The 14,216-nt window shown below is 41.2% G+C and overlaps 1 long non-coding RNA gene across 3 annotated transcripts; it reads left to right on the top strand.

Annotated features, from left to right (window-relative positions):
- Window positions 1-228: 228 nt before the first annotated feature.
- On the top strand, window positions 229-13,644 carry LOC124112463. Of its 3 annotated transcripts, XR_007222960.1 has the most exons (5): window positions 953-1,125; window positions 1,347-1,486; window positions 1,620-4,238; window positions 4,856-4,981; window positions 10,104-13,644. It is a non-coding gene; the product is annotated as an uncharacterized LOC124112463 (long non-coding RNA). The 3 variants fall into 3 exon arrangements; XR_007222959.1 differs by lacking the exon at window positions 953-1,125 and adding an exon at window positions 229-245 and having other exon boundaries at window positions 1,620-4,981; XR_007222958.1 differs by having other exon boundaries at window positions 950-1,125; window positions 1,620-4,981.
- Window positions 13,645-14,216: the final 572 nt, after the last annotated feature.

The following is a 14,216-nucleotide window of genomic DNA, read 5'->3' as shown; positions in this document are numbered from 1 at the left end:
ATTGCCGAGGACTTCTTACCTGTCTGTGTAAATACATCACAAAAATCCAAAAACATGTAAATACATAAAATACCATGTAAATAAACCATATATATTACTACTAAAATCGTTCTTATCATTATTAAAAAGAGAGGTGCCGTTTTTGCCAAATGCGGTGCCGTTTTCGCCAGAGAAATCGGTGACGTTTTGCCGAGTTGCCGTTTTAGCCTGCACCCAGTCACCCGGGAACTAATAATTACACTAATGTAGGTCACATGATGATAACATATCGACTTTCAAACAATTACATTTATTCTGGTCAGAATATACGTATTTCTAGATTGGAAATGGACTACACATATAAAGCTAATATGAATGCATATACAGACATAAATAAATAATGTATAAAACAGTTACAAAACAGTTACAGTTGTTTTAATTTATGCTTCATTGGATTCATTTTCACGATTTATATTCATACACAAATTGAAAATTAATTGGGGGACTTTAATGAATTGAATGTGACTGGCAGCCATCCGACAAGTTATAGGAAAGTTGTTCACCGTAAGTCATAATTTTCATTTATGTTTTTGCAAAACTGATGAGCGAATATCGCTTATCAACTATGATTTTATCGCAGCTAACATGACGTTTCAGGACGAAATACTCATGCTTTTTCGGAATACAATTTCGATTTCTATTCTCGTCACATTAATACTACATACTATCATATATAATTGTACAAAGCGATATTAGCGTGCCGCTGATCGTAACACCCATACCTTAACATAGACCTACGGCAGTCTTAGGTCTAAAGTTGTTTAGTACAACTTTTATTCATATTTTCAGATTGCCGAGGACTTCTTACCTGTCTGTGTAAATACATCACAAAAATCCAAAAACATGTAAATACATAAAATACCATGTAAATAAACCATATATATTACTACTAAAATCGTTCTTATCATTATTAAAAAGAGAGGTGCCGTTTTTGCCAAATGCGGTGCCGTTTTCGCCAGAGAAATCGGTGACGTTTTGCCGAGTTGCCGTTTTAGCCTGCACCCAGTCACCCGGGAACTAATAATTACACTAATGTAGGTCACATGATGATAACATATCGACTTTCAAACAATTACATTTATTCTGGTCAGAATATACGTATTTCTAGATTGGAAATGGACTACACATATAAAGCTAATATGAATGCATATACAGACATAAATAAATAATGTATAAAACAGTTACAAAACAGTTACAGTTGTTTTAATTTATGCTTCATTGGATTCATTTTCACGATTTATATTCATACACAAATTGAAAATTAATTGGGGGACTTTAATGAATTGAATGTTTTATCTATATTTCAGACCTAGATTTGTGTGTTGTAAACAAGTACACCCCGTGCAAAGAATACTGAAATCAGGGACAATCCCATCCATATTTGCATGGACTGTGGCCACAACACCAAGGAAACCCCCCTTGATCCTATATGCCAGAACGTCGTAGTGTAAGAATTTACAACTATCCACGATAATAATATGTGTATTAACAAATGTCATAAATCAAGTTTGCATTATAAAGTTGTTTTTTTACTTTATTTATGAAACATTTATATTAAATCAGTATTATTTTGTTTGTAGTGTGAGGAGAACCTGATTCCAGAAGGAGGTGTGATGGACATGAGACTGAAGGGAATGATCATGCATCCCACACAGCATGAGGGGTGTGGGGCACAATTTGAAATAAAGGAGACGCAGGTCCATGTTGAACGACTTGAGAGGGAGTACCATCTACTCAATAATCATCTGGCTCTTGAGAATTTTGGAGTATCAAGAACTAGAACTTACCTGTTTCATGCAATATTATATTTCTTTACTGATTGTGATACTTTCAAGTGATGTTTTTATTTTGATAAACCCAGTGCCACCAAAATGTGTAGCATGTATTATGTTTGTTCTGACACTGTTTCCTTTGCTGGAAGACCCAGGACCATGCTGTTGATTGCACTGAAATAGAAATTCAAATCCCATTGTCCTTTGTCCTCAACTCAAAAGTTTTATACACTTTAGAAAACTAGCTGTCCACTCTGAAGCTTGATTGGTATAGCCCCTCATGATCATGTTTGTCTACAGGTGGTATGTCTGATGTTGAGATGACAAAGCTGTGAAGTGTTTGGTATTTTTCTTGATCTTGTTCAACCTCACTCAGAAACCCTCACTTCAAAAAAAATTTGAAAATACATTGAAGTTGTGAAGAAATACATGCAGATGTCAATTGTATGAATGCCCATTGGCCCATGTAATAGTTATTCTACAAATAGTTGAAACACTGACATTAAACAGATGTGCCAAGTGTGTTTGAGGGTAACCTTGTCTTACTCTAATGAGAAACACAAATAATTGGTCAAACAATGACAAAGAACATGGAAATCCACAGTGTAGTTTGTCAACATCAGTGCCTCTCTGAAACTGTGTCCAGGTTTGCATCTTTGAAGCAGTAGGATAGAGCCTCTGAAAAAAATGATCTAGCTCATTGAAATCAGCAAAACCTGTATAAAAATTGATGTCCACAGGACTGGTAGCGAAACGCCTTATAGAAAATAATTTTGCAGACTGAACATTTACACAATTTTGTAAGCGTTTTATCTCTGCATGTGCAGAAGCTAATTTTTCTTCAGTTGTGGCGTGTTGTTTCTCATGGTAATCATGATCTGCTGTTGGGTGGGGAGTAGACGTTTGGGTCGGGTCACTGGCCGTAGTCGAAGCCAGATCTGCAGTGTCAGCCGGTGTAGGCATTGTTGGTACACAGTCCATGCTATCCAACCTGAAAAGTGTAAGTCACGGAACATTTCATATTCCCTCGTAAATAAAGCATATCCTAGAATAGTAATTTTGGTACCATAAAATATATTATCAGGGATGTGAGCAGGTTTTCCCTCAAAAAGAGGAAAACTTTTGGGGGGTTCACATAAATACTTATACTTTTGATTGCATTTTAAGCAATTTGGTGCATTTTGGACAACACTCACACAAAGAAATGTAATAAGTCAATGACAATAGTCAAGTCAAATAAACAAAGATGGCGGATGCAGTAAAATTTTGAAGTTAAATCAGTACTTTTAAAAAATTGGACATAGCTTCCGCGCACCTGTCTGGGAGCAATACTGCCATTATTATAATAAGAATATATTTATACATTATTATAATCATAATACATTTACAGTGTCACACACTGTACAGTACATGCACTGGAATAGAAATGAATGATTAAATAAAATATTAATGTCATGACAAATTATGATTACAACTATTTTAGTGAACTGTATATTATATGTAATAATTGATATGATAATAAGAGATAGTCAAATCAATACCTTCTGTCCTGGACCTTGTTGGTTGGTCTACTCTTGGTGGCACTGTTCCATCTAAAAATACATGGAACAGCTCCTGGAACAAGCCTCTTTTTGTGCCCTCCCAGACCTCTTTTAATTTCACATTGCTTGAAGTGGTTAGAGCATACAAAAGTAATATTGCGACCAATCTGAAACAAAAAAAATTAACATCAATAAACATATTTAACAATGTAATTAAGTTTCTATTATTCAAAATAGTGAAGCTGTAAAAAATCTTATATGTATATAACCATTATTACAAAATCTATGGCCATAAAATGTTAAAAGTAGCATACATAAGGTAGAAGTTACCTGTATATTACCTTAATGTATGAACATTTTCAGTACAAGGATTGCTGAAAATAAACCTGACTTGCAGGATAGCAAAACGACCATAATCATAACATTTCATTAACCGGTAGTATCCTTTAATCAAAATAATATTTACATTTTTTTTCAGGCAGCCATAGAGACAGACATGCTTAGTCAATATAGATCAATAGGCCTAGGGCCCAAACCACAAATATTTATTACATAACTATTTCTCAAGTATAAGGTCGACTATTGTGTCAGTGTTACTTACTGGCATTGCATTCAAATAAATCTTTCCCCAGATTATCAACATTTAAATAAATAATACATTTTTTACATAACATTAGGTTTGCCGTCTGTTTATGTCAACCCATTTGATGAAGTTCGACACATGTACCACTACAGACAGGCTGCTTACCTGGAAGAAGTTGCTCACATCTCGACGTATGGCTGCGATCCATTTCCTCCTGAGATGCTTGTCTTTAGGAAAATTGAAAAAAGACAATTCCGAAGAAACTGCTTTTCTCCGATCGCTCGTACAGAATGGGACCGAACAGTGAGCCATTACTTCCTGTGTGTTGACACTACCTGTATAAGCAGCGATGCTCTCCAAGCCTCGCTTTCAAACCGGAAGTACCGAAGTGTGAAAAAGGTCAATTGACCATGATCTGGGCCGGTGTTGAAATCCACACTGGTATGATAGCTTCATTATGTGCTGATCGAACAGTCGTTGACTGACTGTGATTCAAATCAGCTATTAAATCCCATGCTGATCCTAAGTTGACCACCAACCATCACTCAAAACATTGGTGAAATACATACCACTGGTGGGCAAAATGTTTTGCATAGCCCCCACAATCTCCGACCATCTGCTATCAAAACCGAGTGTGAGCAGACCAAACCGACAGCCAACTCACTCCTGTCACTGACCTCGGAGCGTGTCGTGTCCTTGGTGAAACAGATCCGATGAATGGAGATTTGTTTCCCCCCTACGCTTCTTAGGTTCCTTGAGAAACCCCCTTGGCTGGATAGGGCAAGGCAATCGTAACCAATTTTTCCTTCTTTTTGGCTGCCTCCTTCCTCTTAGTAGTCGGCTAAGATTTGGCCAACTTCCCAAATTCCTCGCTAGGGAGAGATAAACATTAGAAGCATCTCACATTTTCTGTGTTTCAGGAAACCGGTAGCCTGCACTTTCAACACAAGTCATGTCTACCCCAAGCCACCCACACTTGGTGCAGGCAGGTGGAATGGACATCATCTTGGAAGCCCACCAAACTAAGCTACCATAGAGCCATTCAGGTTAACATACAGAAAGATTCTCTGGGCTATCTAAACCTCTTTGGCATCTTCTTTATTAATGTGTGTGACTACCAATCATGTGCTGTGAGAAGTTGACAGTGGGAAAGGACATCTGGTGAAAAATCTAAGGACTTTTATAGTGTGCATCTTCCCTAGGCAAGGGAGTTAAATGACTGTAAAAGTCAAGTTTCCACCCTTGCCGGACTAGGCTTGAATTTCTGGGCTCGATCATAGAGCCACCATTGGCTCTTATGAGTCATGTCCTTTCTATGTCCCTCCTATTGACCAATCAGATTCCAGCTCTTATATCACTTGAATCTGCTTCAAACGAAATTGTGTCACCCAGTCAAGACGATCTGATCAATAATCAGTAGTGATGAAACGGGTCTTACTTTGCGTTGTGCTGTTAACTTCTTTGCCTCAGGAAGATGACAGCAGAAATACATGATTTAGACACTGATGTAATAGAGGTTTATGTATTTGTAAAAATTATGTTGATTTGAAGCAAGAAGAGGATGAAGGGCAGATAAGTGAAAATGGGTAACCTACATCCAGGGGTGCATTCACGAGAGCTGTTTCACATTGTTATGGATATCCAAAATGAGAAGCAAATTGCACACTGTTATAATAGGCTAATATATAGTTACAGATAATAAGATTCCTGACAATAACACAACAATGTTTGCAGGTATCAATATGAAATTTGACATGAACAGTTGACCTGAAACATGCCGAATGCAGTACAATTTTGAAACAGAAAATGCCTCTATTTCCTTAAAAACAAAGTTGTAATCACTTCCAGTCTCAGCCATGATCTGCATCAAGATCAAATGGGCCCAAAAAGGTTTCGTCAACTTCACATCATGAATGCTCAGGGAATTGTATACACATGCTTTTCAGGATGTTTACTGCCAACCGAGTGAGCTTGACATTCAATGTCGTCTTGTTGCATTACTTGTTGCAAACTTAGGTGGTGTTGCAAACTTAGGTGGTGTTGCAAAAAAGAACACATAAAATTGAATGAATCTGAAATAACTTAATTATTTGACCTCTAGTGACCATGACCATATACGGAGGTCACCCTACCTTCAGATATCAGGATGAGCGAGTGAGGGCGAGGACGGATGGACAGAAGTGATGCAGCTCTTAGATGTTTACCACTTTGGTGAAACCCACGAGAATGTGAGTGAATGAGGACGGACGGATGGAAGTGATGCAGCTCTTAGACGTTTACCACTTTGGTGAAACCCACGAGAACGTGAGTGAGTGAGGACGGACGGATGGAAGTGATGGAGCTCTCAGATGTTTACCACTTTGGTGAAACCCACGAGAACGTGAGTGAATGAGGACGGACGGATGGAAGTGATGCAGCTCTTAGATGTTTACCACTTTGGTGAAACCCACGAGAACGTGAGTGAATGAGGATGGAAGGATGGAAGTGATGGAGCTCTCAGATGACTACTTTGGTGAAACCCACAAGAACGTGAGAGAGTGAGGACGGACGGATGGAAGTGATGGAGCTCTCAGATGTTTACCACTTTGGTGAAACCCACAAGAACGTGAGTGAGTGAGTGAGGACGGATGGAAGTGATGGAGCTCTCAGATGTTTACCACTTTGGTGAAACCCACAAGAACGTGAGTGAGTGAGTGAGGACGGATGGAAGTGATGGAGCTCTCAGATGTTTACCACTTTGGTGAAACCCACGAGAACGTGAGGGAGTGAGGACGGACGGATGGAAGTGATGGAGCTCTCAGATGTTTACCACTTTGGTGAAATCCACGAGAACGTGAGTGAATGAGGACGGACGGATGGAAGTGATGCAGCTCTTAGACGTTTACCACTTTGGTGAAGGTGAGGTGAAATGAGGTTTAACGTCGCGTCCAAGATTATTGCACTTATATAGCGATGTGCATGTACGTGTGTCCACTTTGGTGAAACCCAAGAGAACATGTATGGTGCTGACAAAGCTCAAAACAGAATCAGGGTGAACGCACAATCGCAGGTTTCTTATGTGCTCAAGGGACGCAACTCTGCACAGCGAATTGGATCCCCTTGATGAATGAGTCTCTAACAATTTGTTGAGAAAACCAATTGTGGCAGCAGCAGAGCTTAATGGGTGGAAAGGTTAAAGATACCACTGCTGGAATCATCCATGGGAGGTTTCAGCATCATAGGCCTCATAGAAGATGTAAAAAATGTAGAAGTTTCGAATACAGGGACAGACACAACGAATCAAATCATATGGATTAGATTTCCCATTTCATTTGTAAAATATGGAATAACTACATTTTTCTACAGGTGGAAGATCAGATTTAAATTTAATTACATGTCACAGGGCAATTCTTCTGTAAAATATAAAGTTACGATCCAAGTAGTTTTTTTAAATATCACATTTCACATGTTTTATAAACACCTCCAGCGCCAAGGGAATTTGTTAAATCTGAAATTGCCACATTATTCTAAAGGTGCAAGATCAGATTTCCTTTGCTACTGAAGGTGCAGGATGTAATCTCCAGCTTAAAGATAATGATTATGAACCAAACTAACATTGGCAAATACTGTAATGAAATGGTAACTGTGTCAGTCAGTGTTTTTGAAACAATTCACGTAATTGGGATCAATGTCATTTACTTGGATCGATGCTCATGATATTAATCACTGGATTGTCTGGTGCATACTTAATTATTTACAGACCGCTGCCATATAGCTGGAATATTGCTGAGTGTGGCATTAAACAACAAACCAACCAACCAGTCTTGGTTACCAAATAATAGGTTATTCATGGAGATATTCTGATGACCCTTCTCGGTGGTCGGGAGGAAAACCACAGGGCGATAGTGAATGTGCGATCCGCCTGACCAGGCAATTGATTTTTGTCAATAAAGTCCCACATTAAGCCAAGATGTACCTCTGCACATAGATGCATCGAGAGCATGGATTTCACTGACACGTGCCACAGTGGCCAAAGACAGGAGAAAGGCAGTTTTCTGTGTATGAGGGCCATTTCCACATTTTCCACAAGAGAAATGAGGAGGTGACGTAGAACCAGTCCTTTAATCACTGATCCACCTTACGGTAACCCCGAAGGATAGTGGCAAGTTCAGGAGCAGTGGCAAGATGGGTAAAACGGGAGGCGCCAAGGACTGAGTTAATGGCTGAAACATAACTGGCAATGGTACCTCCTGATAAATGTTTTGTCTCGTGCAATTAGACTAAGAAATCAGCTATGACCGAGTAGAAGCCACAGTAGGATCCATATCATGTTCACGACAATAAGCCTCTAAAAGTGCCATTTCTGGTAAGGAGGCCATAAAAAGGCATTGTGTCTAACGAATAGCATGAGCCGTTGCCGTAGTGAAATCCCTAGTCATCAATGCATCCTGCAAAGGACCAAACTCCTAGATCCCACGACTCTGGGCACGGGTGTGGTTGATGAATATGTGCATTTCTGATCAGACCGGGAAATATGGGGAGTTTTACGTCTGTCTCTCCGGCTGGGTTTCCAGTCAATGGCGAGTGCTTCAAGATCCCAAGCCTGAGCGTCCAGTAACGGTGATACAAATGTCTGAAGATGGTGGTTGTAAAGTGTGGCAAATAAGTCGATGTTTGGGTGGCCAAGGTTCTGGAATATCGTCTGGAAAAAATCCAGGTGTAACTGCCACTTCGTGGGGGTGAGATAGGGCGTCGGCATGAATGTTGGAAACACCAAGAATGTGATGAGCTCTCACCTCCAACAGGAGGTCTGTAGATGTTAATGTGCCAGTGGAGAAATGGGGTGATTCACAATCCTTCGTTCGATGCATCCATGAACAGGTGGTGAGTGGGAATGAAGTTGGTCAAAGAGATATCGTAGACGTTCGACTCGAGGGCCAACCAAGGGAGGTTAGGTTGAAGCGAGGCTGGGAGATATATGACCTGATCTGGTGTGTCCCGATCGAACCATGGTAAAAGAAAAATCTGCAGAGGATGTAACTGCAGGCGCCCATGCTGGGTCGAATACTGCGCTGATGTGAGCAAGCCGAGCAAGTATTGCCAATTGTGAATCAGGATTACCAACAACAGCCCTGCCTGGACCAAAGGTTGGAACGGGTTCTAACGTGTCTGCAGAATGAGGAGAAGACCTCGACATGAATAGTCCCCCGATGAAATGAAGGATCTGGAAGGGAATCAACTCTGACTTCTCAAAGTTGATTTCCCAGCCAAGCTGCTGAAGACACTGGAGTGTAAATCTGATCTGGTCATGAAGCAACCAAGGCGAAGGATCGCTCATCAAACAGTCGTTGATGTGAACTGAAAAGGATCTCCCGCTGGTGTAGGAACATGATAACAGTGAAAAGCCACAATGCAGAGATGCACAATGTAGAGATGGCAAACAGAACTTTCCACTGGTATGGACACCCCTTGAAAATAAACAGGAGATACCGACGTTGTGCCGGAAAGACGTGGGACATGTAAGTAGGCATCCTTGAGGTCGAGTGAGGCCAGGACCTCCTGGTTGGAAGGTGGATTCGAGCATCGGTAGCGTGACCATCCAAAACCGTCTGTGTGTCCAAAGTGTTGCACGCAAATAGTTGATTATACAAGGCTACATCAAATTTTTCTTCGGCACTAGGAAGAGGTGGGTGTAAAATCCCGGAGTAAGATCTGTTGGAGATAGGAGCTCTAAAGACCCCTTGTCCAACAGGATCCGAATGTTGTCCTGTAACGGCTCCATGTGAATGTCTGGGTATGGTAGTTGAAGGGGAGATACAGTGACTGGCAATTTTGCAATTTAGGGTAATCGGTACCCGTAACAAACAGAACGAATAACCCAGCGGTCCCAGAAGAGTTGACCCCAATTTTTGTAGAACCAATGGAGGAGACTGCCGACAGGAGAGTCGTGATGAGAGACGACCAGTGGCAAAACATGCCAGGCGCTGGTTGGTTGGTTGTTTAATGCCGCACTCAGCAATATTCCAACTATTCTGTAAATAATCGAGTCTTGACCAGACAATTCAGTGATTAATATCATGAGCATCGATCCACGCAATTGGGATTGATGACATGCATCAACCAAGTCAGCGAGCCTGACCACCTGATCTTGTTAGTCACCTCTTACAACAAGCATAGTTGCCTTTTCAGCAAGCATAGATTGCTGAAGACCTATTCTCACCCTGGTCTTCACTGGTCGCCAGTGCTCAAGGAGGGCTGAGTCCCCTTGTCAACCTGGCCTTAGGTGTCAAAGGTTATGTGAAAGGTTGAGTATGACGGAGGTTGATATGGTGTCTTCTGTGTGTACAGGGAACCCAGGCTGGTAATACACATCTGTAGTGCCTGATCAGTGGCTTTGGCCTGAGCATTAGAGAGAGATTTCTCATAAAACTTGTTCGTAAAGAGCTTCTCGGATGACCAGGGTTGACGTAATAAGTCAAACACAGGAGACGGGCGCCAACCAACCTTCTCAATTTTGGCCTGGCAAACCATAAGGAGGAGGGAGCCCGTGGTTTGGTAAGGAGTTGAGCAATGAGTCCTCCTGGAGATGAATGTTTTCATCTAGAGCTGAGAGCAATTCTCTCAAAAATATCCATCTTCCGCAGGCCAATCCGCTTAACCAAAGTAGACTGGGCAGAATCTGGAAAAATGTACATATTAAAAGTGATGGAGGCATTTCATGTTTACGACTGGCAAACAACTCTTCTGGACGTATTGATATGTTCTAAATTGATTTAGGGGGTTTGCCAAGTTGTATTTTCAACGTTTGACCCACAAATTTCATAAATGCAAAATGGCCACAACCGAAACTTAAAAATTCATTTTTGTCTTATCTGTGGTACCAAACATGCTAAGAACATAAACAAAACATAATTTTGTATGTTTTCAGGTACAATGTGATATAAATTGTCCTAGGCCGTCACATGAAAGAATCTGGCCTGTGTGAGTTGTGGATAGAATGTAATGTATTGGGTGCCAATGCAGCTCAGAATGTGATGTCCGGCAAAGGCTATGGTCGTGCAATGCGAACACACAAACTAACTTTGCAGGCTATGTGGCAAGTACTGCTCCCTCAACTCAATGAACATCTGGACTCTGTTGATGTTGAGCTTAGGAAAGACCTTAAATCTTTTGGGACATTGTCAGACACTGAAGATATTGCACATATGGTAGACACCCTGGCATCTGAGAGGTTCCACCAGCCAATCCTTAATTTCATCAAACTCCTAAAAGAAGAAGACCCGAATGCAGAATTCTGGTGGGAATACTTGATGATTGTCAGCATCTTACTTGATTTTACCAGGGCACAGTGTGATGGATCATGGGAACTCCACTTGTATGCTTTCAGACGTATGCTCCCTTTTTTCTCCAGATATGACCATGTAAACTATGCCCGATGGGGGACGGTCTACCTGGCTGAAATGGCCCAGCTCCCACCAAACATCTTGCGTGAGTTCCAGCAGGGAAATTTTGTGGTCAAACATGCAAACCGACGATTCAATCAAGTTTCTCCAGACCAAAGTACAGAATGGTTGAATGCCATTGGGAAATAGAGTGGGGGCTTGGTCGGCATCACCAAAGTAGCTTCTGCACTAAGCCAATGGACTCTGTCATATAACCTCAGGACGCTGATGGCATCACAGACTAAACTAATGCTCCATGAAACAACAGATGATAATGACGACATCTACACTCACAATGAGTGTACCAAAGGGAGAAGGACGAAAGATGATCGAGATGAAGCAAGACTGGTTACGTCGCTGAAGCAACATGGGGTCTTCCATAACAAAGTAGCGACACTACAGAACATGATCAACAAGGATCTGGCCACCGTTCCTATCCAAGAGTCGTTACTTGGAGCAGAATATCTTGGCAAAAAGCAGCTTGACAAGTTTGTTACGGAACGTATGTGCCTAGCACCAGCAAATGACGAGCATGTCGATCTCAAAGCTCCCATTCACAAGAATAAGGCTCTGACATTTGCCTCACTTTACACTGTTATGCAAGACATCAAAGGCAAACAATGTACAATAAAGATGGACAGAAACATTTTGCAAAGGCTAATAACATCTTATAGGGCAGGACGTGAGGTCAACTTGGACAACATCCTCCAGCATGAGCTTATGTTTGTTCTGCTCTTGCCACAACCAGCGGCAGCCTGCACTCAACGAACAAGTCTGTGCTAGCCAACATATTGACCAAGGATGTACTGACATCATCACCCGTTGCACTGGATGGACCAAGTTGCTTGCTGATTGATGGTCAGGCACTAGTGATGGCTCTCGGAAAACCCCGAAACATAAGCACATTTGGAGAATATGCAAAAGCATTTGCAGACGTTGTGTACAAGATGGGAGCCAACTTTCAGAGGATTGATGTTACGTTTGATCGCTACAGACCAGAGTCAATCAAAGCAGGAACGAGGACCAAGCGTAAGAAAGGAAAACAACTAGTACGACAATTTATTGAAAGTGAGTCAGTTCCGCTGCCATCTGATTGGTCCAAATTCATGGCACTTGAAGATAACAAGGCAGATCTTGCCTTGTTACTGTCCAACTATTTGATAGATCTTAGACCTAGTGGTCAAACAGTGGTTGTTGCAGGCGGATTCACCGAAGCTACGGTTGCAAAGTCATCAGATCCAAAACTAGATTTGTCTTTGATTGATCATGATCATGAGGAAGCTGATACACGCCTAATTTTGCACTGTATTCATGCTCATATGGAGTCAATGATTGTGTCTGTATGCGACACAGATGTCCTTGTGTTGCTCCTAGCTCACTTCAACAAAATGGGATGCACGAACCTGCTGATGAAAGCTGGAACATCAAAACATCCTAAATATACCCCAGTACATGAGATTCATGTCAATTACCCATCGACCAAATATCATCACTGATAGCTTTCCATGCAATTACTGGATGTGACAGTGTTTCCCAACTCAGTGGTCACAGCAAGAAGACGGCCTGGCGTGTCTTCCAGCATCAACACAGCAACTTGAGCCATCTGGGAATGGGTAACTTCACCGACGACATCTCAAAATCTGCAGAGAAGTTCATCTGTCAGCTATATGGAGTACACGAGGCAGACACGTGTGACGAGGTACGAGTTAAATTGTTCTGCATAGGACGAGCACAAGAAGCCTTTACCCCCACATCTGATGCGGCACGATTTCACATCATGAGAAGCCATTACCAAGACAGTGTCTGGATTCAAGCCCACATTCTTTCCATGGTAACAGATATGGGTTGGGATCGCAAAGATGGGCAGCTGGTACCACGACTTCTTTCTCTACCGCCCATCCCAAAAGCTTGCTCAGAGATCATGTCATGTGGATGCTCCAAGGAATGCCTGAGTAAGCTCTGTAGCTGCAGGAAAATGCGCTTACCGTGCATTGAAGCTTGCAAATGTCACAAGCACGCCGAAGAATGCAGGAACATTCTACCTGATCATACATAAACTATGTCACCAAGTGGCCCTCCACACACAGTTATGTAAAATTACAACAATTTAAAATAAAAGATAAAAAGTTTCATATTTCTGCAATGTTATATATGCATCATGCATGGATTGATATTTAATATGAAAAAAGTTATAGAGATAAGATTTCACATTCACTATGAAGCTCATTCCTATACCACGTTGATCAGTGACAAGACTGTGTTAATTTTCATGAAAAATGGTAACGGTGAAGGCAAACAACTATATTTAACTATAGCTGTATTATTTACAGTTAGTTTCTCCCACATAACAGCCATAATAGTATGATAAAGTAAAGTCACTTATGTAAATAAGACTCTGTTTGCATCAGACGCAGTTATTAATCGAATTTGCCCCAATATGGCGACCATCTTGATTTCTTGACATATTGAGGGTTATGGTTTCATTGGATTCCTTGTACATGAAAACAAACAGAGAAATGTTTTATTTGTGGTCCCGCCATGTTTAGTACCAAAGATATGACAAGAATTAATTTTTAATGTTTCGGTGACGGCCATTTGTAATTTATCAAATTTGTGGGTTAACCGTTGAAAATACAGCCGGGCAAACCCCCTAAATCAATTTAGAACATATCAATACGTCGAGAACAGTTGTTTGCCAGCCGTAAACATGAAATGCCTCCACCATCACCATTTTCTGAAAATGTGCCTAGTCTAAAGTGGACCAAGGTAGTATTAAGCAACAATGGTAGAATGTCAGAATCGACGGACATCTATCGTTGATCAACCTTGGGGTGCGAGGCCATGGAACGACCCAAAGTTT

This window comes from Haliotis rufescens, unplaced genomic scaffold (genome assembly GCF_023055435.1).
Source record: "Haliotis rufescens isolate VD_foot unplaced genomic scaffold, xgHalRufe1.0.p SCAF_28, whole genome shotgun sequence".
Lineage (NCBI taxonomy): Eukaryota > Metazoa > Mollusca > Gastropoda > Lepetellida > Haliotidae > Haliotis > Haliotis rufescens.
Note: the sequence above shows the minus strand (reverse complement) of the source record. Positions and strands in the feature narration are given on the sequence as shown.